The sequence below is a fragment of the Carettochelys insculpta genome, chromosome 1 (assembly GCF_033958435.1).
Source record: "Carettochelys insculpta isolate YL-2023 chromosome 1, ASM3395843v1, whole genome shotgun sequence".
Classification (NCBI taxonomy): Eukaryota; Metazoa; Chordata; order Testudines; family Carettochelyidae; genus Carettochelys; species Carettochelys insculpta.
The window spans coordinates 329,768,300-329,794,488 of record NC_134137.1 but is presented as its reverse complement, the minus strand read 5'-3'; the positions used below and the strand labels follow the sequence as shown (position 1 = coordinate 329,794,488).

Below are 26,189 nucleotides of genomic sequence, written 5' to 3'. Positions count from 1 at the left end.
TCAGAACAATAAAGTACATTTATGGTGTGAATATAATTTCATGCTCCACACTGTACATGGACAATCAGCTAAGGCTGCTCAAGTCACAAGTATGGGTGGTAGCCTTCACTTCACACTGCCTGAAGTTTAACACCCTTTCTTCATGTAGTGTATATCCCAGAAGCAGATAATGGTGCTTCCAGTGCTCTATCTTGTTTTTCAGACAAATTCTGGGTATACACCCATTCTGTCAGCAGGGATTTGCCGATGATGCCCCAGCAACTTTGGAATCTTTTCTCCTGGGCTGTGTGTCCCTCTATTTTTATGACCATGTGTGGAACAAGTTTTGTTATATGCACCAATACAGCAATGATGTGTGACACAACACCTCCAAATTGGTTCACATAACAAAATTCATTCTGCACAGGGATGATCCATGGCAGGGGTGGGGCCAAGGGCTTTTGGTGTGAGAGGGGTCTCAAGATTGGAGGGATGTGGATTCTGGCTGGGGATACAGGCTCCGGGGTGGGGCTCAGTATGAAGGGTTTGGGGTGCAGTAGGGGGTTCAGAAGTGGAACAGAGGGTTGGAGTAAAGGGGTGAAGGCTGGGGGTGAGAGACCTGGGATGGGGATGGGGATAAGGGGTTTGGGATACAGGGTCCCTCCGCAGGAGAAGACTCTGTCTCAGTCTTCCCTCAGTGCAGCAGCTCCAAGCCTAAATGCCTCTGCCTTAGAAACCACAATTGTATTCCTGCCACAGTTACCCTGGAAATGCTGCCTGTATAAACAGCAGGTAACAAAGCCACAGGACCTCTTGTAAGGTGTGATGCCCAGGATAGTATGTGGCAATGGAAACTTTAAGATACAGAAAACATTGGACAAGGAATTCTACCAGTGAGAATTCTTCACAAATCTATCTCATACCACTACGAAGAACAACAAAACTCATACCATTATGAACAAAAGAATGGTTGCACACAATTTATACAGGAAGGATGGAGTTGAGTTATCCCTGAAGTCACAATAGCTGTACTTATGAATTACTTGAGCTGTTGATCTGACTTTGGGGCTATCACCTATCTAATCCATAACAATTAGTTACAGTAATCAATTTATCTTGCCTTATTAAAATCTAATTTAATCAAATATAGCCTTTGCTTGAGATTTCCATTAAATTTTTAAGTATATAGGAAGTTCAGAATCTGTTCTTTTGAGACAGAAGAGGCTGACAGGTAGTGTATTTATGCAAATACCAAAGATTTTCTTGTAAATTCCCAGAAAATTCATTCCATGTCCAAAGAGTCAGCACTGTAAGTTTGGGCCACATGCTATATTTTTAACACCTAACAAAAGGATTGCCTTATGTACAAAATGGAACTCAGCCCTAACTACTGAGATATGACTAGTGCCTCAGTAGTGGAAAATAGACTGATGATGCTATTTTGACTTTTAGTGACCTGCACTCATTCTCAAGTTACTCCTTCTTGATACAAGTACTAACAAAGTTTCAACTATTTCTCACTGCTGATACATTCTCTTAATGGTTCACTTTGTGCTTGCCATTGCTGAAGCCTCTGCCCTTACTGTGCTGGCAAACCCACCCAACCAATTATGATATTGAGTTGATGCTGAAATTAACTAACTCTGCTTCTCTGAATGAGGGCTTCAAAACAAAAGTACGTATCATACTAAGCCATACTGCAGTATGCTAATTTAGGGCTGGGTGATTGGTTCCTTGGGCAAAACAATGAAAACACCAACAAATGAGTGTTTTAGCAATTCCATCTCTCACAGATGGCACTGACATCTATACGCTCAACCCTGTAAGATACCGAGCATTCTGGCCCAATTCAATCAAGCACTTCTTCAAGCAGTTAAAAGTAAGCATGTACTTTGCTGGATTGCATCCTTAGTTTCAGTACTACATAAAATCAAACTCCAGAGACTAAGTGTATCATCAATCAATTCCTGTTTCCACAGGATGCCAACATTAATTGCTTTGGAAATGGTAACAAGTGGTCATTTCTAATCATATACTTCCCAGGATTTCCTGAAGACTGTTCCTTAAAATGCTACCCCTTTGTTGAGAGATATCCCAATAAGCATAAGTGATGGAAGATTCTGGTTAACAGAGGCCTAGGAGAAAAGTAAGTGACTTGTAACGTAAGATGGCAGAAGATGAAACCCATAAAAACAATAATAGAATATTTTTCTGTTAATATAATTGTCACTTACTTTGGTGTTACCTGAATTACTCAAATATAAAACAATTGTTCTAAAATCAGTACAGGAAACAAAGGAGTGATATGTGAGACACTGGCACTTTACACAAGTTCAGCTAATCTTGAACAATGCTGGTGCAAAGATCCCAGCAAATTAGATTATATATTTATACAAATTCCACACAGTGAATATCTAAGCCTGTAAAAGTCTCCTGACATATTTTCCAGGTTGTTCCCAAAAATAGATAAGAATTTTTTTCCTCCAACATCAATAGGCTCCCCATGAGAGTTACGGTAGGTAGGCCCGAGGAATCAGACCCTTCAGAAAAATGTCCTTTTATTTGCAGCTCAAGAAAAAGGAAAAGAGAAAGGGATCAAGGAAGCTTAGATACCGTTCACACATCCAATTAATCTTTGTGTACTTGATAGGTTATAAATGACAGATGAATAAGGAAATAGAATTTTACCTGCAAATGTTGTTTCTGCATCACAGAAATGCCAGTCGAGAGCTGGGTTGCAGCTTTTCTTCACCAGCACCAATAAGAAGGTAAGAGTTAGAAAGTGAGGTGCATCTTGTGAATATAAAAATAAAGAGGGAAGGGATTTTAAGAAGACGATAAGGAAAAGTAGCAGAAAAGCAATTACCTCATCTGGTAAATCAAGACAAAGCAGCGTGGTCTATAAAGCAGCTAACATTTACAGGCAAAGTAATGCCAAAGATTAGTGGCTAGACCATGCAATAAATCTCTCTCAGATGATCTGGAAAATCTTTTCATGTGTGTTTAAAGAAGAAATGTCAAATATATGCTACTATATGATGGCGCCTCCATACAAGATGTACACAAATGTAATACAATACACAAAGAGATGTATAAATAAATACACTTAAAGCCAACTTATATACTTTTGCAACAGAAAAAAAAATCTACCATGCCATCAGAAATTTTTCTACTTGTTATACATTGACAAAATGAGCACACAGTTATGATGGGACTCTCTTGACGGACAGGTATTTAAATATTTAAATGAGTCCCTGAACAAGGAGGTGCGTGAACCTCCTGTGCACAGATCCCAGGACCCGAACCAGAACCCTGCTGCAACCCCAAGACAAGAGAGTGCCACCCCAGTATGCCCTGGTCCCCCCAAGGCCTCCTGGAAAGAAGGGGCTGGCAGAGACAACGAGACCAGGACAAGGGTTACATTTAAAACAAAGTAACTAGTATCTTTATTGGGTAACACAAATTACAGTTTAAAAGTATCAACACTAAAAAGCTGACTATTACTAAACGTTTTATCAGTGACCAAAACTTACAATTAACATTGTTTCCATGTCGTTTCCTGACTGGTGTCTTAAGATTTTATTATTCCGGAAGGCAAAATGGGTTAGGTTAATAAATATAGGTGAGTATGTTTAGGTATGGGTATTTAAATCCCCGTTGCTTCGTTTAAGAGGAGGGGTGAAGTTGCTAGGCCTCACCTCCTACCGGGGCCAGGGTGCTAACCTGCCCCGAAAAGGTTGGAGCCTAGGAGGCGGTCGAGGCTGTTCCTCTTTTGGGAGGCCCCCCCGCTACTCCCAATGGGCCCAACTAAATAGGATCCTGGGAGGCAACTTGCTTTACCACAGGCCATGTAAGGTAAGCAACAATGGGGAGGCAGGGAGGCTGCACCTGCACCTGCAATATATAAAAGGATGGGCAAGAGGGTAAGGGAGGTTAAACCTTCACCTTATTACTAAAACTATTATAGACAACAACTATAACAACTGAATTCTACTGTAGTTAACTATTATATACTAAATATTAATTAAATGTGCTTTGTATGTGAGAACCCAACCTGGGCTTGTAGGCCCGGCCCTGAGGGTCAAGCCCTCAGGTTCTGTGCCTCCCCCACTGGGGCAGCCCACAGTAGGGGTGCGAACCCTACTCCCCCACTGGGGGTCCCGATGTCCCAGGGGGATATGTAATGGGAAGCGTGTGAGTGGCTAGGTAAGTTTTACGTGTCTTATCTGGTGATAGTCGCAGTTAGGTGAGTTGATGTCCAGTCCAGTGGTGACGCGTCAGGTGGGTTGTCTCAATGTATAGAGCAGAGTGGGCGATGTTAAGGCCGGAGTGACGACGGTGGTGTTGGCAGACCCCTGGTTGGGCCGCTGGGTACGCAGTACCCCCCCACCGAAGTGGGGGGCTCATTCGCCACCCGGCGGCCTGGCCGAAGGGTCTGCTTGCCGCTCCTCAATGCAAGTGTGAGCTAGCATGTGGTGGGGTGCGCTGGCGCGATGACGCCGCTTCAGGCCGCAAGGCGGCAGGGGCTCCAGTTAGAGATGGCTGGCGCTGCTAGGTACTGCAAGTGCGGCAGTGATTCAGCTTAGTGCCGCAAGTGCGGCTGTGATTCAGCTCAGTGCCGCAAGTGCGGCTGTGATTCAGCTCTTCTTCGGCTTTGCGCCTGGCCTCGGGATTGGCGGACGCCTATTGGCCACGCTTTCCCGTGTAGGGTCTGCAGAATCCTTGCCTGCAGTACCCAAGGGCCCCCGAATGCCAGGACCAGCCTGACTTATATAGACAGAGTTCATGCATGATTCATGAGGTAATTATCATATGAAAGTTCTGTGCATCTGTTTTCAAACATGTCCTCCGGGCTGGGAAGTTTCCAGAAACTGCCCACCTGTGCCCAATCAGGAGCCCGGAATTCAAATATGTGATCATGAATTATTCATGAGTTCACGTTACCGGGGAAACCAACTGACACACAGTGACCGTTGTAGGGGGCTGCCAAATGGCAGCCTATATATCTTTAGATTCTACCTGTACCTGTATTGATGTTTAATGGCCAAAGGCTTGTTTCCCCTGGCCCATGGGGACGATAATGCCCAAGGGATAAAAATTCCTGACAAGTTAATAAACCAATAAGGAACATGCAGCACCTTTTGTATATAGAGAAGTGAACATAAAAAATTATTGAAAAGTATAGTGGAAAAAGAAGGGAAAACTGTTAAAATTAATAGAAATATAAAATATGTGAATTTAAAAATATGTACATTAAACAAACTTTTGGACTGAATTATGATAATCTCTTGTCATGTGGCTTATGGAGGTATGTGTGACAATAGGAAAAAGGGTTTTTTTCGAAGAAGGGGTTATTTTCAAAAGAGCCACGGCTACACTGCACTTCTTCTTTCAAAAGAAGTTCTTTAGAAAGAATATGCAAATGAGACACCAGATATGTAAATCTGCACCTCATTTGCATTTTGATTCCCTCATTTGCATGCCTCTTTCAAAAGCATAATGCTAGTGTAGACATGGCCTTAGAGTCCTATAAAGCTGTATCCACAATACATTTAAAATATCTAAGATACCCTTTAAAAGATAAAACCTCCTGCAGTATGCTTAGTCCATGTACAATGCAAAGCTTGAAATGGCATCAATATAATAATTTCAATTGAAGGGTCAAAATGGCTTGATAAAAGTATTAATGTTACAAGGCTTTGTATTCTTAGGAAGAAAATAAAACAATAATTCAATACAGCTCAAAATAAATTATATAAACCATTTTACAAGAGGGATATACTTTTTCTTCTTTTCTATGAATGTTTAAAGCTCTCCTTCAAGCTCTTACTAAATCTATTGATCTGTGAAACACACTGCACTCCAGGGAAGCAATTCACTTGACATTATATATCAAATGATGAGATGAATAATGATCATACCATTTGGTAATTAGAAGTCTTACAAACCTTTTAACTGACTGAACGTCTAAAAGGTCAAATGAGGTCAAACTTTTTATTTTTTTTAACTCTTGTTTTATATTACTCATATAGAACAAATAACTTTAAAAATAACAATAACAATAACTAATAAAAGTTTTTCATCTCTATTATTATATGGTTTGAAAATAGACAATATTTACAGTTTTGCTTTTATCACCCACAGTTCTACTGTAATTTTAACTGTTATGCCTTTGAATAAGTAGTGTGACAAGTCCCTTGTTGCTGCCCTACGGGCTTTGTGCTTCTTGGTGGTGCTTTTACTATGTGCCACTCAGACTCATGGTGGCCCTTTCACTGCCTTGGGTCTTTCCAGAAGCAAGGGTCTCCATTTACTAAGCCATTCACATCATGGCTACGTCTACACAGGCAACCTCTGTTGACAAAACTGGCCTTCTGTTGACAAAAAAACTTGCTGAGTGTCTACAGAGTTAAAGCGCTCTGTTGAGTGTCCGTTGACAAAACTCAGCTGCTCAGTTGGCAGTGTTATACCTCTCCCCGATCAGGAGTAATGCCTCTGTCAACAGTGTTTTGTCGACAGACTGCCCATGTAGACAGTTCCGTCAATAGAGAGGGCTTCTGGTTCCCTGGGCAGCCCTGTTTGAAGAGCTTCCAGTCATCCATTCCGTCAACAGAGGGAAGAAGGGCTTCCTTCTGGAATACCCCCCGGAGGCCATGCTTCTACACGCCATTTTGGAGTCCAGAAGATCAACTTCCAGGCTCCAAATCACATGACCTTATGCTAATGAGGTGCCAGGAATTTACATACTTGCCTCATTAGCATATTTCGGGCTGCTTACTAGCATGCAATTTTCGGAGAATGTGGCATGTGTAGAAACAGCCTGAGAGTCTAGGTGGGGAAGAAAAAGGCATTGATCAAGCTTCCAGTGTACTTATCTTCCACCAGGCTCTTGTAGTGTCTGTGGTCTGCCACAGTTTTCACTTGCAGATATGGTACAAAAAAACACCAGATGTGCAGGATGAAGAGAAATGACCACCACATATAGGAAAGAAAAAACACATGAATGTATCAGATAATTGAAGCAAAGCTACCTGATCAATACTGTGCAATGCCAGAAACATGACTTTTAGAGAATGAACATACACTGTCTGTTTAGAACTTCATTTTCAATATTTATCTTCTTGATATTTATTAATATAATCTTATAAAATATGCAGACACTAAAGAATTTATGCTTTACTTTATTTGTTCACAACAGTTTGGAATTTATTAGCATTTTATGTTTTTTAAAATGTAATAGATTTGATGTTTGATACTAAACTAAAACATATGAGGAAACATGTTCACCAGCAGTTACAATGGATGTGCCTAAAAATGCTTGTATTTGTGCCCATATCATGTATTTAGGCACACAATCATTTGGTTTGGATCAAACTAAGTGTGGATCCATGTGCATTTTTAATGTATAAATGCATTGCACCAATGGTCGAAAGTCTCTCCCTGACAAGTTTATTAAATGATTGCTTCCCTATTCAGGACAGCACTTAAATATGTACTTAAGTAAGACTGCCTTCAGTGTGATTTATACCCAGGCTTATGCGCTGTCCTGAATAGGGATGCTTTCCTCAATCAGGCCTTTATTGTCAGAAGGGGCATTTTTTCTCCCTCAGCATAAATTTTTACCAGCCTAATCACAAACAGATTCATGAATCCCAAATGTTTGAAGGATTTTTAGGAGTGTTTTGTAATTAATTCACTCAGAAGACAGAGAAATCCTGAGTGACTTAGGAAGAAAACATTTGGAATCTTTGTAAAACACAAATTAGAACAATGTGCCCACGGCAACATATCTGTGAGGGCATGTTTCGTCCTGCTAGCTGGAAGTAAACAAGTATTGCCTGCTCAGAGCAGGTGGAAAGAAGAGAGAAATTAGCAGTGATGTGCAGGAAGCAGCTGAAGCAAAATAAAGACAAGGCCATTGAATTGTCCCACTGGCTGACTGGAAGAGTGGAAAGGTATTTATACTTCATGTAGCTATGAACAGGACTGCTACATAAGAACTGAGCTGGCAGCACTCACCTGCCTATATACTTGGCAAAAGGACCAGTTCCCCTGTGAGCCACTATGGACATTATGCTAGTTGTCCCATTCTTTGAGAGGCCTTCTCTGACAAAAGATTGCTCAAGCTGGCATGTTTTTTTTCCCCAGCTTGCTTGCAGCAGGTTTAAGGAACAGTGGAGTAGAATAGTGGGTAAGTTATAATGTTGTCAATTAATACATACAACTTGTGGCAGGTGTCCAGGGCAGATACTCAGTTCTGATATATTTATCAGACAAAATGGACTGGAAAAAAAATCATGGAAAGTATCCCTTATTCCACTCATATAAGTGGCTCCTATATCTGAATCAGCAAAGAGCCAAGACCCTGAATTTTGCAATTCGTTGATGAGTATTGTTAGATATTATAAAATAATACGGCTGCAGCCTAATAAAACCACATCCAATGTGTCCTGTCTTCCATTCAGCATAGACTGACAATATCAGCTAGAGTGCTTGTTCAATCCATTAAAAAGCCATTCTTCAATTCAGAGAAAAATAAAAAATGAAAATTAAATTATAGAACTATATGCTATATAGAAGACCACTTTTCATGGGAAAAGACTCAATGTCTCACTCTCGGTACTGCTGCTGAAATGTCTTGTCTTCATTTTAAGCTTCTTTTGACAATGCTTCATATGCACGTAATTGCAAGCAGCTGACCAGTACAAGAGCCACTTCACTGCTTTGTGGTAATATTGACCCACAACAATGTAACTGAGGAATGCAGACTTGAAACTCACAGTGCAATTAAAGGAATCACAATTGCTAAAAGGCTACCACAATTTTAGTAAGACAGTCCTTTCCATTCAAATGTGCTTGGAAACAGTTCTGCATGAGAGCTTTTGCTCTCTCCCCATTTAACAATGAAGCATTAGGAAGATACCTTCAGAGCTTTTCTCCCTTAACTCTGAGCTGAGCCAGTCTGAAATCTGGTGGGGAAGTAACAGAAATTTAGAGAAACAGTGTCAGTTCTGCATCTGCATCTTAATCATAGTCACACTGTTAACAAGGAGTGTATTCACAGTCCCTAAGTCCTCCAATCAACTAATTTCCAGCTGCTCGGAGAAGAAGGAATCCAGGACTGGAAAGGGGGTGGAGATGCCAGCTTAATGCAAACTTCCCCAAATATACTCAGGCTGCATCTACACTGGCCTCTGCCTTTTGAAAGAAGCATGTAACTGCAGTGGACTAAAAATGCTAATGATGCACTGATATGAATATTCAGCACCTCATTTGCATAATGACGGTCACTCACTGCATTGAAAGGGCTGCTTTCAAAATGCAAAATTACCATGTAGACAGGGTTCCTGTGAAAGGAAGCCCCACTTTCAAAAGCACCCTACTGCCTAATGTTTTGCATTTCAGAAGCAGCACTTTTGATGTGGCAAATGGTCATTATTATGCAAATGAGGTGTTGAATATTCATATAATTTTAATCTGCTGCATTTACATGCCCCTTCCAAAACAGAGGGGCCAGTGTAGACATAGCCTTAGTCTTTCCATCTGTCTGTTTCTAAGTCCCAAATTTGTACCTATTGCTTAATATTTCCTTTTGCTTGCAACAGCTGCAGAGCACAAGTCCAGTAAAGGTGAACACCTTATTTCTTCCCTTAAAAGAGAACCATATAAACCCTCAGGGTCAGTGGTTCTGTACAAAGTCTTCAAACTGAACAGTCGTATGCTCTTGCCAACAATTGCTTGCTGAGCACTCAAAAGTTCGGTCTTCCATAATCTGGAGAAAAAACAAAAATTCAAAGGACTGCTCCCTACTAAAAACAAGAACACGTAATTGGACCCGTATTTATACTTTATGGTTGGATGCAGTGTGCCACAAATTCCAAAGCTTCAGCAGGCCATTCAACTTTCTGTTAGACACTAGAGTAAGGGACTTTATGGCCAAGAAATAGGACTTTATTCCTATTTGGTTATAGGAATAGGGGGATTTCAAGGTTTGAGGAGTCCTTTTGAAAAAGGTCCTGTGTAGACAAGCCATGCGTAACTGAAAGCGGCACTTTCGAAGTGCCACAGCCGCCATTATGCTAACAAGGTGCTGCATATTCGTTGCAGCACCTCATTAGCATATCCCAAAGTGTCTCATTAGCACCCCCTTTCAAAAGGGGAGGACTAATGGAGACATAGCCATGGAGGCGAACGCCATCAACAGCTGTTAGCCAAGTTGATCAGGGCTGAATCCCTTCCTTCAGGTCTCCATTAATCTCTGATTGACAGAAGTTGGGACTAGAAAACAAGGGACAGATCACTTGATAATTGCCTTGTTCTCCTCATTCTTTCTGAAGCATCTGGCACAGCCAGTGCTGGAGGACAAGGTATATAGATAATGGGCCTTTGGTCTGACTCAGTTTAGCCATTCCTACATTCTTCTGTCTATTCAAGATGATAATTTCTGGATATTAGAGGTATTTTGATATATAGCAATAAACTACTGGTTATATATATTATACCTTTCTATCCACCTGCTATCTTTTGATACAGATACCCACAATCTGACCAAAATAATAAAGACATTTAGCATCATGCCAATATGCATATTGAACTTCAGAAACAAGAATTCCCATAAGCATTTTGACAAAGTTTCTAGCAACCGTTCACTCAATTTTCGTCTTTAAATGTATTAAAAATGAGATGAAATATCAGTCCATTTAACACCTACCATATTTAGCTGTTAAATATTCCCCTGATGCTCTCCAAAAATGAGGAAAGAAGCTAATGAATGCCAGCAACTCCATCTTAGCAAGAGAGAGCCTATAAATATTGTAAAACTATTTGGTTTCCTGGGTTACGTTACCTCTTTTGTATGCTCTCAGATTTTGTTATCAACAAATTATTCTTAAAAATCAACTAACTGCTGTCCACATTGAAGCAGTACAGAAACAAACATTGAAATATGATAAAAATATATTTACTTGTGGCTAAGTACCCCAAGAGCGAAGGGCGGTTGAAAAGATATACTACTTTCTTAGCTAAAGGCTTTTTTCTATGTTCTAAGTGTGTATTATATACAGTGATATAGCTATATCACATAACCCTATAGTATAGAGGCCACCTTCATCAACTGAAAAGATTTTTCCATCACTGTTGGAACACCACCTCCCACCGAAGTTAACACTCAGGTTAGGTCAGAATACCTACTTCACTCAGGGGTGTTGTTTTTTCCATTACTAAGGATCTGTATAGACCTAATGAAGCAAATCTTAATTAAAGTGCTGTTCTTTGTTACCTATTTTATTATTGAGAGATATTAAGACCATCACTTCCTGAAAGATTGAAGAAAAAATTGTGATTTACATTTCTGATGGAAAAACAGAAAACTGAAAATACAGATCAAGTGAGGTGGAATTGTGGAGTAAGCTTTCATTCCTTTGATGGCAAGACAAAGCTGCTGATGGAAATTTAATCATTCCCCAAGAACAGCAGGAATGAAGGGAATGGGGAAAACAGATGTAGAAAACAGTAATTCTGCAGAGGGAAGGAGAGGGAAGCAACCTTTCTAAAATCCTCCTCACAGTAACCAAGTTGCTCTTCACACTGACTGCAGTCCCAGCAGAACTGCGGTGGAAGCATCAAAGCCTTTGGCCGGAAACCCTATAGCCACCATCGTGACACAAACAAGAGAGAGGCAAGAGAGTTCTTCTTAGAGTTTAACTGATGAACGGGACAGGATTATAACTAGAAATGTCTAGATTTTTTTTCTCATAAATGAGGAAAAAATTCACATCACTATCTACCACTTTTAGTCACAATGTTGGTGTGGAAATCTGCTTCACTAGAGGGATGTTATGCTATATGTTACCCTGCCACTGATCACACCAGCAAAACATCACAGCTCTATATATAAGTTAATAACAAAACTGATGATTCCTCCACAGTACTTATTTATAGTATACAAACTCTCCACTGATGTTCATATCTGTAATTTTAACACAAACATCGTTGAAAACTAGCCATGATTACAATGTCACTGACTACCTGATAGAGTTTCTGGTTACGAAAGTATAATGTGAAAGTATAATTTATTCAGATGATTGCCTAATGCAAAATAAGTTCAGCAGGGTTTTTTAGAAGTTAAAAGAAGAAAATTGAACAGAGAACTACTATTAAAAATGGCAGTTCAAAAAGACTTTTTTAACGTTATTAATGCTTGAAAATAATGCTGTAAAATGCAATAATCTTCACTTTTCAAAAAATAAGTTGTATTTAACTTATTACGTGACATTATTTGGTGTCTGCACCTTATATAACACATCATATTAAACTAACCACAATATATCCTGGCTACTCTGCTCTCAGCTGGAGCCCAATTAGCTCCTGTGAAATCACCAGTGTGAGGAAGTGACCAAGATTCAGTGTCATACAGATAAAGATTAGCCATACTCACCATATTAAAGCTCATGTGACATCACTCATTCACTATTATGTGTTGGTTTATTTCTAAGACTAACTGGGGTATATTATATAAACTAACCGGCATCATACCAAGAAAACATCTGTGAAACCCTTTGTTTATTCTTGACTGTACATTGTAACATTGTCTACCATCAACTTTTCTTTTACTGTATTGCACTGCACAGCCTTTAAATAAAAACCTATAATTCCCTTGTTGATGTTTGTTTGTAATAGTCAAAAATGACATTTCTATTTAATTAAATTAAAAAAAAAGATTTTATGTAAAATATACCACTTAGCACTATCCCACAGAATCAGTTTCCCAAAGAATGGGTTTATTCTTATTTTAACTTGAAGACTGTACAACGTACTGATAAATATGCTTTTTCTTAAATTAAAGTCCAAAAAGCTAGTGATCCACACACTACGTCTTACAAGACCAATAAGAAAAAAAAAATGAAACAGCACAATATCCCATTTTTTATAGTACGAACAGAAAGAAAAAGAAAAAAATTCTCAAGAAAAGTAACATTTGAAGCAAAACACAAATTTACCTGAAGTCTATGCTAAATGTTTTAAACAATTATACATTTTGGTAAAAACATGAACGTCTTAAGATCAAACACAGTAGACTCCTTTTCCTGGTATATTGTGCATAAAAAAACATTCCCGTCTGCTTCAACGCTTTGCCTTTTTTCATGGGCTTAAACCTGTCAAATTATTCCATTTGATTTCAGAGAATTCTCATATGGCAATCTATTTTATTTACTTTATCTTCAATAAAATGGTTCAGTGAGCATTAGCAACTATGAGACACAAGTTTCAATCAGTCGTCTGGCAAAGGCGTCAATCTATATTAGACCTACTGTGCTGTGAGTTGCAGCTAGAAAGCTGGAGCAAGACAGGGCAACAGTGAATGAGTGAGTAAGGCCTAATAAAGCAGCAATGAAGAGAAAGAAAATTCTCCCTAGACACTACAATACACTCCTTACACAATACGGGTGCCTAGTTCAACACACCAGTAGCTTCTTAATAAAGCTGACAGCTAAAAGGAGCTCCAGACTAACTTTATTTTACATGACACCTACAGTAACAGCTTTCTGTTCTCAAGCAGGCAACATTTAAAAACCTGTATTCCAGTCAGTTAAAAATTATGAATTTGTGTCACAGCAAAGAACTCTAAAAACATTAAGAATTTCAGATATATGTCATCTGTTCCATAACAGTTTTGTACAATTACTGAGGCAACGGCAGTTTTCAACATGCTTTCCCTTACAGATTACTATGACATTTTAAATATAGCTATTGGATTAGATAGAAACCACAAAATAATCAGTGAGTTCGAGCAACAACTCATTTATGAAGATGATATCATTAAGGACTAATTCTAAGAATTGGTGGGCATCACTCCTAGTTGCCATAAAAATGTCTCCCAAAGCACAAACTTTGCAATAAGTGATGCAAGTTCATATTTGATATGGGCTGTAAAAAGCAGATTATTGTAATAGTGTTCTTTCTAGAAAATCAGATCATTAAGAATGTACTTAATGTTCAGTTGAACTGAAAAGCAGGCCAGTTAAAATCCATATTTTGCTACCTTGTATAATCATAGAAAAAATTTACTACCTAGTAGTTCCAGGCCACAAATTTGATTTTATAAATGTAAACTACTTTTTATTTTGACAAAAGAAAGTTGCCTTCACTTTAAGATTCCATTAAAAATGTTTCAGTAAGTTCCAAAAATATCAGTAATTTGCAGCTGACTACTATTATCTTGCATAGATAATTCAAATTGTTAAAACAAATGGCTCCTCTTTTATCTAAAAAAAGATGCGAACAAAAAAGTAAAGTACTGTTGTTATATTTCTATCCTTTCTTGGTAGGAATAGAGTTTAGATGCCGCCCAACCCATTATTTTGGAGGAAAGAAATACAGTGTTTTTCTTCTAGCATTATCCCTATTCCTCACCCCTCTGATTGTGCTGTTATCACAACATTCCCCTTCTGGCTAGAAATATGAAATATTAAGCTTCCTCTGAGGATATAGATAATGCCACTCCATAAACCAAATGGCAGACTTGCTCATACAATCCCTATAGACCAAATGCTTCACCCTTCTGCCCCGATCACCAACAAATTATGAGATTATGAATCGTTGCATTAAGGGAACTGGAGAGGTTACACCCCCACACCCTTGGCCCAGGGAATGGCTAGGACAACCCACCTCTGCTACAGGCATCACATATGCTTTGCCCTTGATGCATCCCTGCCCCACACTTGCCTCTTCCCTCAGCTGAGGTGGCCCAGAGAACTAGCAGGGCCGAAAGGCTGGTGCTGGCAGCAGGAATCTGTGCCCACACCCTGCACTCACTAGCAGTGGGAGGGGAAGCACAGCAAGCTGGCCCCAAGATGCTTGCACTGCTCTCTGAATGCATTGCTCCAGTTCCCGCCAGGGAGTGTGGGGTTGATCCCACCCCTCCCCCACAGTATCACAGCTAGAGAGTAGTGCAAATAGCCAGTGAATGTGGGGGTAGAAGGCGTAGATTCTTGCTGCTGGCACTTGGACCTGGCCCCTGCCTCTTTAGGGATGCACATGGTCCCTGGTATTCCCTTCTCCCCCTCCGCCCACACACATTACTCCCTGCTTGCATAGTTTCTGAGTCCAAGTCTATTGCAAGGGAAATATACAGAATCACAGAATCCTAGGGCTGGAAGGGACCTCCGGAGGTCATCTGGTCCAGCCCCCTGCTTCAAGCAGGATCAACCCTCACTAAGTCATCCCAGCCAAGACCTTGTCCAGCCGGGACTTAAAAACCTCAAGGGAGGGAGAATCCACCGCCTCTCTAGGCAATGCATTCCAATGCTTCACCACCCTCCTGCTGAAGTAGTTTTTCCTAATATCTAACCTACAGCTCTCTCTCTTCAACTTCAGACCATTACTTCTTGTTCTGCTACCTGACACCACTGAGAACAGTGCCCCACCCTCCTCCTTAGAGCTCCCCTTCAGGAAGTTGAAGGATGCTATTAAATCACCTCTGTCTTCTCTTCTGTAAACTAAACAAGCCCAAATCCCTCAGCCTATCCTCATAGGTCTTGTGCTCCAGACCCTTAATCATTTTTGTTGCCCTCTGCTGAACCTGCTCCAGCACATCCACATCCTTTTTATACTGGGGGCCCCAAAACTGGACACAATATTCAAGATGTGGTCTCACCAGTGCCGAATAGAGGGGAATAACTACTTATCTAGATCTGTTCAAAATGCTCCTCCTAATGCACCCTAGTATGCCATTAGCCTTCCTGGCTACAAGGGCACACTGTTCACTCATATCCAGTCTTTAATCCACCATGACCCCTACATCCCATTTCATTGTACTGCTGCTGAGCCAGTCAATCCCCAGACTATAACAATGCTTGGGATTCTTCCAACCCAGGTGCAGGACTCTACATTTCTCCTTGTTGAACTGCATCAGATTTCTTTTGGCCCAATCCTCCAATTTACCCAGGTCACTCTGGATTCTCTCTCTACCCCCCAACGTATCTACCTCTCCCCCTAGTTTTGTGTCATCTGCAAACTTGCTGAGGGTGCAATCCAGTCCCTCATCCAGGTCATTAATAAAGATGTTGAATAACACCTGCCCCAGAACCGAGACTTGCGACACTCCTCTTGAAACCAACTGCCATCCATATATTGAGCCATTGACCACTACCCGTTGGGCCCGACCCTCAAGTCAGCTTTCAATCCATTTTATAGTCCAAGGATCCAATCCATATTTCCTTAATTTATGGAAAAGAATGTTGTAGGAGACCATATCAAAAGCTTTGCTGAAATCAAGGTACATCACATCCAATGACTTGCCCATGTCCACAGGGCCTGTTACCTCCTCATAGAAGCTAATCAGATTGGTCAGGCAGGACTTGCCCCCCGTGAATCCATGTTGACTACTTTTGATCACTTTCCCCTCTTCCAAGTGTCCAAAATGGATTCCTTGAGCATTCCCTCCATTATTTTCCCAGGGACTGAGGTAAGGCTCACCAGTCTATAGTTCCCTGGATTGTCCTCCTTTCCTTTTTTAAAAATGAGCACTACATTTCCCTCTTTTCAATCATCCAGTATCTCCCCCAAACTCCAAGCGTCTTCAGAGATAATGGCCAAAGGTTCAGCAATGATCTCTGCCAATTCCCTCAAAACCCTTGGATGCGTTAGATCCAGACTCATGGATTGGTGTATATCTAGTCTTTCTAGATAGCTCAGAACTTGTTTCTTCCCCACAGATGGCTGCTCTCCACCTTCCCATTCTGCATTGTCTAGGACCGCCATGTGGTAGTTGACTTCGTCTGTGAAGACTGAGGCAAAGAAAGCATTGAGTACTTCAGCTTTCCCTACATCATCTGTCACTAGGTTACATCCCTCATCCACTAACAGCCCCACATCTTCTCTGATAACCCATTTATTGTTAACATGCCTGTAGAAACCCTTCTTGTTACTCTGCATGTCCCTTGCCAGCTGCAGTTCCAATTGTACTTTTGCTTTCCTGATTACTGCCCAGCATTCTGCAGCTGTATGTTTTTACTCCTCCTTAGTCAACTGTTCATGTTTCCATGTCTTATATGCATCCTTTTTAAGTGTAAGCTGACTAAGGACTTCCCTGTTTAGCCAAGCTGGTTGCCTACCATGTTTGCATTTCTTACTATGCAGCGGGATGGTTTGTTCCTGTGCCTTCAGCAAGACTTCTTTAAAATACTACCAGTTTTCTTCCACGCTTTTCCCCTTCATCTTCATTTCCCTAGGGATCCTGCTAATCAGTTCTCTCAGGGAGTCAAAGTCTGCTCTTTTGAAATCAAGGGTCTGTATGTTATTGCTCACCTTTCTTCCTTTTATTCAGATCCTGAAATCTATGACCTCATGGTTGCTGCATCCCAGGTTTCCACTCACTTCTATTTCTCCTACTAGTTCATCCCTGTTTGTGAGCATCAGGTCAAGTTGTGCACGGCCCCTGGTCAGTTCCTTCAGCACTTGTACCAGGATGTTATCTCCAACATTCTCCAAAACCTTCCTGGATTCTGTGTGCTGCTGTATTGGTCTCCCAACAAATGTCTGGATGATTAAAGTCTCTCATGAAAACCAGGGCCTGTGATTTGGAAGCTTCACTTAGCTGCCTGAAGAAAGACTCATCTATCTCATCTCCCTGATCAGGCAGTCTATACCAGACACCAACTACAACATCACCTCTGTTACTTCCACCTATAAGTTTAACCCAAACATGCTCAACAGGATTTTCTCCCTCCTTATACTGGAGCTCTGAACAATCATACTGCTCCCTCACATAGAGCACATCCCCTCCTCCTTTTCTGCCCTGTCCATCCTTCCTAAACAGTTTATAAGCTTCCATAACCGTGCTCTAGTTATGTAAATTGTCCCACCAAGTCTCTGTTATTCCAACCACCTCCTACTTCTTTGACTGTGCCAGGGCCTCTGATTCTTCCTGTTTGTTCCCTTGGCTTCTAGCATTAGTGTACAAGCATCCTAGAGAAGGGGCCAATTGGCCCACTTTCTCCTCTTCACCCAGGAAACTCGCTTGATTGTTACAACACAAATACAAGTGATAGATCTTCAAACCCAGAAATCAGTGTTCCCTCTAATTTTTCCCAGCCTTCAGTGGAATTATTTTTGTGTGAAGTGCACCAATATACAGCAAACTTTTCCACATCCGACATTCTATCATCCAGAATTCTCAAATAACCAGCATTTTAACCATCAGTAAATGTTAGTTACATTTTCTGTAAGTACAGTATAGTGAGAGTAAATACAAATAAATACAGCATACATTTACCCTGTACAATACTTCTGTTATTGGTAAATAATGTACTCTGCATACATGTTTGTTTCTTAAGATCTAATATTGTGTTTCTTTAGCATTATTCATTGCTAAGTATACCTCTCTGTTATCCAGAACATTATCCATCCCAGGGCTACCAGATATGACAGAGTTTACTGTAGGTTATATGTGATACATCACCTCCATATTGGTGCACATAACAAAATTCATGTGGCAGGCATGGGGCTATCAGATTCTGAGTGTAGGAGGGGGTGGCAGAGTGTTGGGGTGAAGGAGTGTGAGGACTTTGATGGTACAGGCTCTAGGACATGGCTGAGGTTGAGGGGAGGCTCAGGGCTAGGATAGAGGGGTATAGTGCAGAGACTCTGGCTGGGGACTGACTTGCCAATATTATGTTGTTTATACTGAAAATGTGGACACAGACACTACTTGGTAAGTAAACAGAATCTAGAAATACAAAAAAAATAAATATATATACATCATAAAATATATGTAGTTGGCCTATACTGTTAGTTATGTAGCGTGATCAGTATTATACCTGAAATACAGTACACTGCAACAGGAAATACCCAATTTGGAAAGTTCCTTAAATCTTTTTCTCCAAGCAATTTTTCAACTCAGCAGATCATGAAGCAAATGCAGCTGAACCTCCATGACTCCTTCAGTTGAAACCAAAAGAAAGAGTCACAAAAGTGATGGCACAATTAGACAAGTTGGATCAGGTTCAGGCAGGGAATGGCTCACTGCAAATACCCACTGCATAACATAATACGTCCTGAAAGAAGCCATTTAGTAGGCCATTCGTCCAGAGAAAGAGCATTACAACTCTGAATAGACAGGCCAGGGGCAGCAACCAAAAGAGCAAGAAGAGCCAGTTTTTCTAACTTGGTAAAAAGCTCAATAATTCAAGATCCGCAATGCATGTGAATATGAGATGGTCTTAATAAATAATGTCAAATCATAGTTTTTCTAACCTCTGTTCTAAGAATATTGCACACACAATGATTTGTAACGCAATACATGTTTACTGCAGTACATTCACCACTTTTTACATACTCTATTTCCTCACAGTTCAAGTGTGTGTTTGTACCGTCTTCCTGACTTTCACTCCCAAACTTTCTCTCTCTCTGCCAGACACCAGGGGGAGTTATCCAACATTTTGAGAGCAAATGTAATTTGCTATTTAGATATGAGCTGTTCATTTTGGGGCTTTAGACATTTTCCATTTATTGAAAATAATCAGGAGGGTCTCTTTTTTTTTTCAACATTGCAATTATAGCATCGGGAGCCACAAAGAAGTCCTTAAAGAGCCACATGCGGCTCCAGAGCTGCAGGTTGCAGACTCCTGGGATAGGCTATTCAAGGCAGGTGAAAGCAGTTCTTAATACAAACAGTCGTTTCTGAGTGAGTTTTCAACTGCAGTAGAAATTGGCATGAAAAAAAGTACACTGATACTAATACTGTGGGGTACTTTAGACCAGTGGTTCTGAACCAGGGGTACATGTACCCTGGGGGTACACAGAACTCTTTCTGGCTGGGTCTACACTTGACCCCACCTTCGAAGGGGGCATGTTAATCAGGGCGATGGGACATTAATAATGAAGTGCTAAGGTGAATATGCAGCACTTCATTAGGCTAATTCTCCCCCTGCTGCTACTTCAAAGTCCTAAACTTCAAAGTGTTGGCATGCGTGTAGCAAAATTTTGGGGTGTAAAGGCACTTCAAAGTAGTGCAGGCACTTCAGAGTGCCCGTGGCTACATGCATGCCAGCACTTCAAAGTTTGACGCTTCGAAGTTGCCGCAGGGGAGAATTAGCTAATGAAGTGCAGTGTATTCATGGCAGCTCTTCATTAGTAATCTCCCATCACCCTGATTAACATGCCCCCTTCGAAGTTGGGGGCACGTGTATACAAGCCCTCTGAGAGTACATTAACTCAATGTTTCTCAGCCTTTTCATGAATTAAAAATGGACTGACTTTATGTTCATCTTGTTTTTAAGTTATCCTTTTTGCACAATCATAAGTACAATCGCAAGTTTACTGCCTCTAGGCAATTTCTTCTAACCAACTAATTACAATTAAGTTGTTCAAACAAATGTGTTGTTATGAAAGAAAAATAAAATTGTGTGTCCGAAAATTACAGATACTGGGGGTACTCATAATATTTTTTAAAAATGGAACCTGCAACGAAAATGCAAAAGAGGAAAACTTTGGACAACATGGAGATGATCTATTGAGATTGAAGGACAACAACTGTGGTAAGCTAGAAGTTTTGTCCCAAGACAGAAAAGTGAAGGACATTTGTAAATGACCTATGCTCCATCCAGAGTACAAGGATTTAAGTCAAGTCATCGTCACTGAGAAAAAAGCAAGCCTGAAGGAGGGATATGAATAACTGCCTGTCTTGCATCAGAACTGGAGGGAAACCCAATGAGCAAGAAAGGTTGTGTAGCAAAAGACAAACAGAACATATCTGATGCAAACTCAGAATCTCATGAACACTAACATGAGGCATTTTGCAGTGTGCAACACTATGCAATGCAGCCATAAGCATTTTTGTGCAAAGGGAACCCAGAGCTTGAAATCTAAGCCTTCAACTGTAATAGATCTAAAGAAAAAAAGTATATTCTTTTAGGATGAAGAAGAAAAATTGCGTAGGCACTCTCATTTTTAAATACAGTCTGAAAACAGGACACATTTTTTCACATTTTCCCCATTATCTAAATTTCAAAACTTTTCAACCAGTCGTGCTGTGGTTCAGTTAAATTACTTGCTCTAAGGAAGGCACTGCAAGTGAAATGCAAGTATATAATGTCCTTTCTATATACATGTGCAGTACAAAGTATCAGAGAAGTAGCCGTGTTAGTCTATACCTTCAAAAACAACAAGAAATCTTGTGGCACCTTATAGACTAACAGATATTTTGGAGTATAAGCTTTCATGGGCAAAGACCTGCACATGTGTGCTTGTGTATAAGGTGCCACAGGACTTCTTCTTGTTTTTAATCTGCAGTACAAAGAAACTGTGTTCTGTCCCTCAGACATTCCAGAAAGGAAAATGAGGTATGGAAGATATTGAATCCAGAACCATTCTTTACTTTTTGAAAAACTACCACAGGCCCTCCCATATTACTGCAAGAAATAAAACCCTATTAATAGAAAAGCCAAATACCTTCTGGCTTTCTGTACATAAAAGTATTCTGTATAGAATTTTTTTAAGTGAAAGCTATAGACAAAACAGACTGACCTCTGTTGGAAAGGAAACAGAATAATAGCTACTTTCACCCATACGTGGTAGGGCTGCCTTATGGTCCAGACATTTTGGAATTTAACAAAATTATATTGCCAAGCTATTATAGGTACATAACTCAGTATTAATGCTTTTCTGGCATTACTTGGTACAGAATGTGGTACAGTTCCAGAAAAACAGCCTATTTTTTTCTAAAATTGCTGTTGTTGGCTGACCAGATTGTAATTGCAGCATGCCAATGTAACAAATATATTCCTACCATAAACAAACAGTTCTGCAGAATATGGGACATTAACTATGGAGAAATTGACTAATATGTCTTTCAGAGAGACACGTGGTTAATAAAAATAGAGAATTTTCCATCACTGCTTAGAAAATTGAGTGTTTGATCTGCTTTGTGTCAAACTTTTCTGCACTGCATAGCATACACGGTAGGTTGGAGGAAAAAACATCTTGCACATACCAGACTACTTTTAAATATGTAATTTATGCAGACTCCATATTTCTGTCATACCCCCATATTATCACTATGTTCATTATAAAAGTGATATACACTGTGTCCTGATCAACCTGACTGTTAAAGCTGCAATTAAAATACATCTTCATATCTTGTTCCATAGCTGATACCATCATATTTGCCTTGTCCTTTAGACTTCATTGCAGCACTCAATGGCATTGGGTATTGCTTGCCTTAATTGTAAGGATGAGGACAGTGGGAGAAAAACTAATTTCTCTCTCTTACCAGCCAATGAATGAAGAGAGCACCAATGGCAGCACTGACCCATTCTAATCATGACTATGGAAACCACGAGCACAACTGACTGGGCAGTCCTCAGAAGAGGTAGATTCCAACCCCAGAAAGAGGAGGTGGGCTATAATACTGACATCACTTGCTGCTGCTCCAAATGAACAGGTGCCAAGGCAACCAGACATGGTATTCCATTGGCCAACTGGTCACTATCGTTATAATAAACCCAAGACCAAGGCAGCTCTCCTCTGTTTTACCTCCTTCCTGTGAGCCTGAAGATGTTCCCCACCCACCTGACCTCTCACTCATTAAACCAATACTCAGGGTATCTGTTTTAATCACCGCAGATTCAGGGCTGGGTTGCTGTCTGAACGCAAGGTGAAGAAAACAGTGGAAGTATGTGTGCGGGGATAGACGTGTGGATCTCATTACTGAGTTTAATGTTATGTGTTTGTACTGGATTCGTGATTATAATGTTTGTTTTGATTTGTTCACGAGTGTCTAGACAATTTTTCAACCTCTTATTTCCAGTATTACCATTACACTTTCTAGGTTTGCCAGACTGAGCACAGCCACTACTACTTACAACAAAATTAGTGAATCAACCAATTAGCACAGGGAGATTAATCCAAGAGCTCCCAAAACTAATGACGTTGGGAACAAGAGATGAAGGATTGTCCAGTGATTTGGGTACTCACCCAGGCATGACAGGCCTGGGTTCAAGTCCCTGATACGTATCAGACTTCCTATATGACCTTGGACAAGTCACTTAATCTTTCTGTGCCTCAGTTCCATGTCTATAAAATGCAATTAAATAGCACTTCCTTACCTTTCGGGGCATAGACATTTCAAAAGAATAAACCACCAAACACAGAAAAGGGAGATGTTCAGCTTGTTTCCAGAAGTCAAGAGGGTCAAATACTGGTGTACACGTGCAACTGGGCTTAGTTCCTATAATTATGCTGTGTCAGGGTGTGCAAGTGTGAGACCAAGAGGTCCACTGTGAAGGGAGTTAGGAAAGGTCCTTGTAGAATCAAATTGTAAGGACTCCTTTCTGTTAGCATCAGTTACTCTTTGGCTGTGTCTACACTACCACCTTCCTTCGAAGGAAGGATGGTAATTAGGGTGTTGGGAGTTTACTAATGAAGTGCTGCCGTGCACAGGCAGCACTTCATTAAAGGCCGCCCTGCCACCCCACGCCCCCCCGGCGTGGCAACTTTGAAGTTTTAAACTTGGAAGTACTGGCACGCATCTAGCTGCGGCTCACCCGCTGGTACTTTGAAAATTTTGAGGAGTAAGGGGACTTTGAAGTTGCCCCGGCACATTGAAGTACCGGCAGGTGAGCTGCAGCTAGACACGTGCCAGTACTTTAAAGTTTAAAACTTTGGAGTTGCCCCAGTGGGGGGGAGGAGGGTGGATTTGCTTAATGAAGTGCTGCCTATGCACGGCAGCACTTCATTAGTAAACTCCCAACACCCTAATTACCATCCTTCCTCTGAAGGAAGGTGGTAGTGTAGACAAGCCCTTCTTTAGGTACCCATACATTAACTTGTTGCCCAACTAGGAGAATTACTATATATATGTCTTCCTTCCACTGTGTCTACTGCAAAGCACATGAAATTAGAAACATGGAAGGTTTTAAAAGAATTCATTGTGTCAGTTCCAGACGTAGGTAGTTGTAAAAGAAATAGAGGACATTTCATATTTGTATACCAATTTGCTCTGAATTCCTTTCCAGATCCACCTACTTAAGTACCTTCTGGCAACCATTACTGCAGGACTGAAGTGCCTCATATTGTTATGTGCATATATTTCCAGCACTCCTTGGAGGCAGGGAAGTACAATCATACCCACTTCATAAGTACTGAAGGTAGAAACGAAAGGATAGATTTCAAAGGTAGATAGGCACCAGTAAATGCTGATAAGCACTTTCTAAAAATCCCACTAGGCCCCCTAGTTACCTAACACCCGATTCTAATCTCACTATGTACCTCCCTGAATCTTTTAAGCCCCTAAAATATTTTAGAAACTGTCCATGAGTGATTTGCTGTATAGCAGAACATGGTAATGGATGTGGGTCTCCTGCATTTAAAACAAAACCAAACCAATTGTACAATTCCAAAAGACCTCATAGCACCTTCAGTGTTTAATCAAATCATCTAGTACAAAATAATATATTGCATCTTCACAGAAATATCAAGAATTAGAAATATGAAAAAATAATTTTCTTGAGTTTCTTCAACGAAAACTACAGTCGAACATACCAATATCACTGTTGTTACTACTGACAAAAATGCATTCTTAATTTCTCTGAACCACTTTCAACTCTTCTTCAATCTTCCAAATGAACTGCTGGAACATTTACAATTTGCAATGGATTTTGTGGGAGAGGCTAAAATGAGAAAAAGGGGAGGGAAATGGGATGCAAAGAGACAGAAAGAGGGGTACCATCCTTCCCTTATTACATGCCCACTCCTCTTGCTTAACTGTCTAGCCTCTATACAAGTAGTGATACATCTCTGTGAATAATAGGAAGAAACTCAGAGTCAGCTGAACTGGGACTGGTAAACCAGGGATAGTGAAGTTAGGTTAAAAAAAAATAAAAGCAACATAATTTATAGATTTTTCTCAGTGCTTGAACTGCACTCACCTCCTTCTTCCAGTCCTGAAAAAGATTTCCTAATTTCAGTCTTGAACTGGAGTGATGTCTGAGATGAATTCCAGCATCACAGGCCTGATAAAACAAAAGACAATTATTTGCAGCTAGTATTTATTCATCTATCTATTATACAGAAAATGGCCTCTGATTTACTTTATCACATTTTATAACTAGTTCCAGATTTTCATGTAGTGATTACTAAGAGGATTGGTAGGAAAGCGAATGGAGTACTGTTTACTGTCTATAGACAATTTGATAAAAATATTGTTATCAAAGGCTCTGAAAATCCAGCAGGACAGTTCTCACCATGATACACACAGACTAACTCCATGTTAAACTGCATACTGACAGCAGTTTTAAAAAGTGTGTTAGAGGCCAAATCTCTCTAGCTTATCTTGTGCACCTTATCCTACAAAATCTAATACATCTGGACATTGAAAACACATCACTAACCAGGGCTTTTATGAGGAGGAAACTTCCTAAATCAAGTTACCATCCCTGATGTTCTCTTTAGACTTGCTGTTCTCCTCCAGTTCAAAGGGGTTTGTAAACCACCCCTTGTAAAAGAAAACAGCAGTCATGTAGCACTTTAAAGACTAACCAACTGATTTATTAGGTGATGAGCTTTCTTGGGACAGACCCACTTCTTCAGATTTATAGCATTTTCAGTACAGAGTGACAGCTATATAGTACAGAGGTCCAAAAACACTGCGTCAAAAACTGACAAATGCAATACATAATACTGAAGGAGGGGGGTGGATGGTTGGGGATCATAGAATCATAGAAGAGTAGGACTGGAAGGGACCTCGAGAGGCGATCGAGTCCAGCCCCCTGCCCTCATGGCAGGACCAAGCCTTTTCTAGCCCATCCCTGAAAGCCATCTATCTAACCTCTTCTTAAATATCTCCAGTGATGGAGGTTCTACCACCTCCCTTGGCAGGATGGTAAGTGTCCGTCCTGAAATAATTACAAACATCAAAGGAAGGGAAGCAGTCCTTATAACGTGTAAGATAATTGCTGTCTCTGTTCATACCAAGTGTTAAATTTAAATATGAATCCCAGTTCACAAATCTCCCTATGTAATCTGTTTTCAAAATCTTTTTGTGGTAGGATGCATATTCTCAGATCTTTTACAGAATAGCCCACTGCAATGAATGTTCCCTGACAGATTACATAGGGAGATTTGTGAACTGCGGTTCATATTTAAATTTAACACTTGGTATGAAAAAAGACAGTAATTACCTCACACATTACAAGGACTGCTTCCCTTCCTTT

At 40.4% G+C, this 26,189-nt stretch overlaps 1 protein-coding gene across 1 annotated transcript in view; it reads right to left on the bottom strand.

Moving 5' to 3' along the window:
- The window catches only part of FOXP2 (forkhead box P2), a 659,870-nt gene that overhangs the window by 394,346 nt on the left and 239,335 nt on the right, over nt 1-26,189 (bottom strand). Inside the window, exon 3 of the mRNA XM_074984096.1 lies at nt 24,906-24,989. The gene's annotated coding sequence lies outside the window, so the exon portion shown is untranslated. The remainder of the gene's footprint in view (nt 1-24,905; nt 24,990-26,189) is intronic.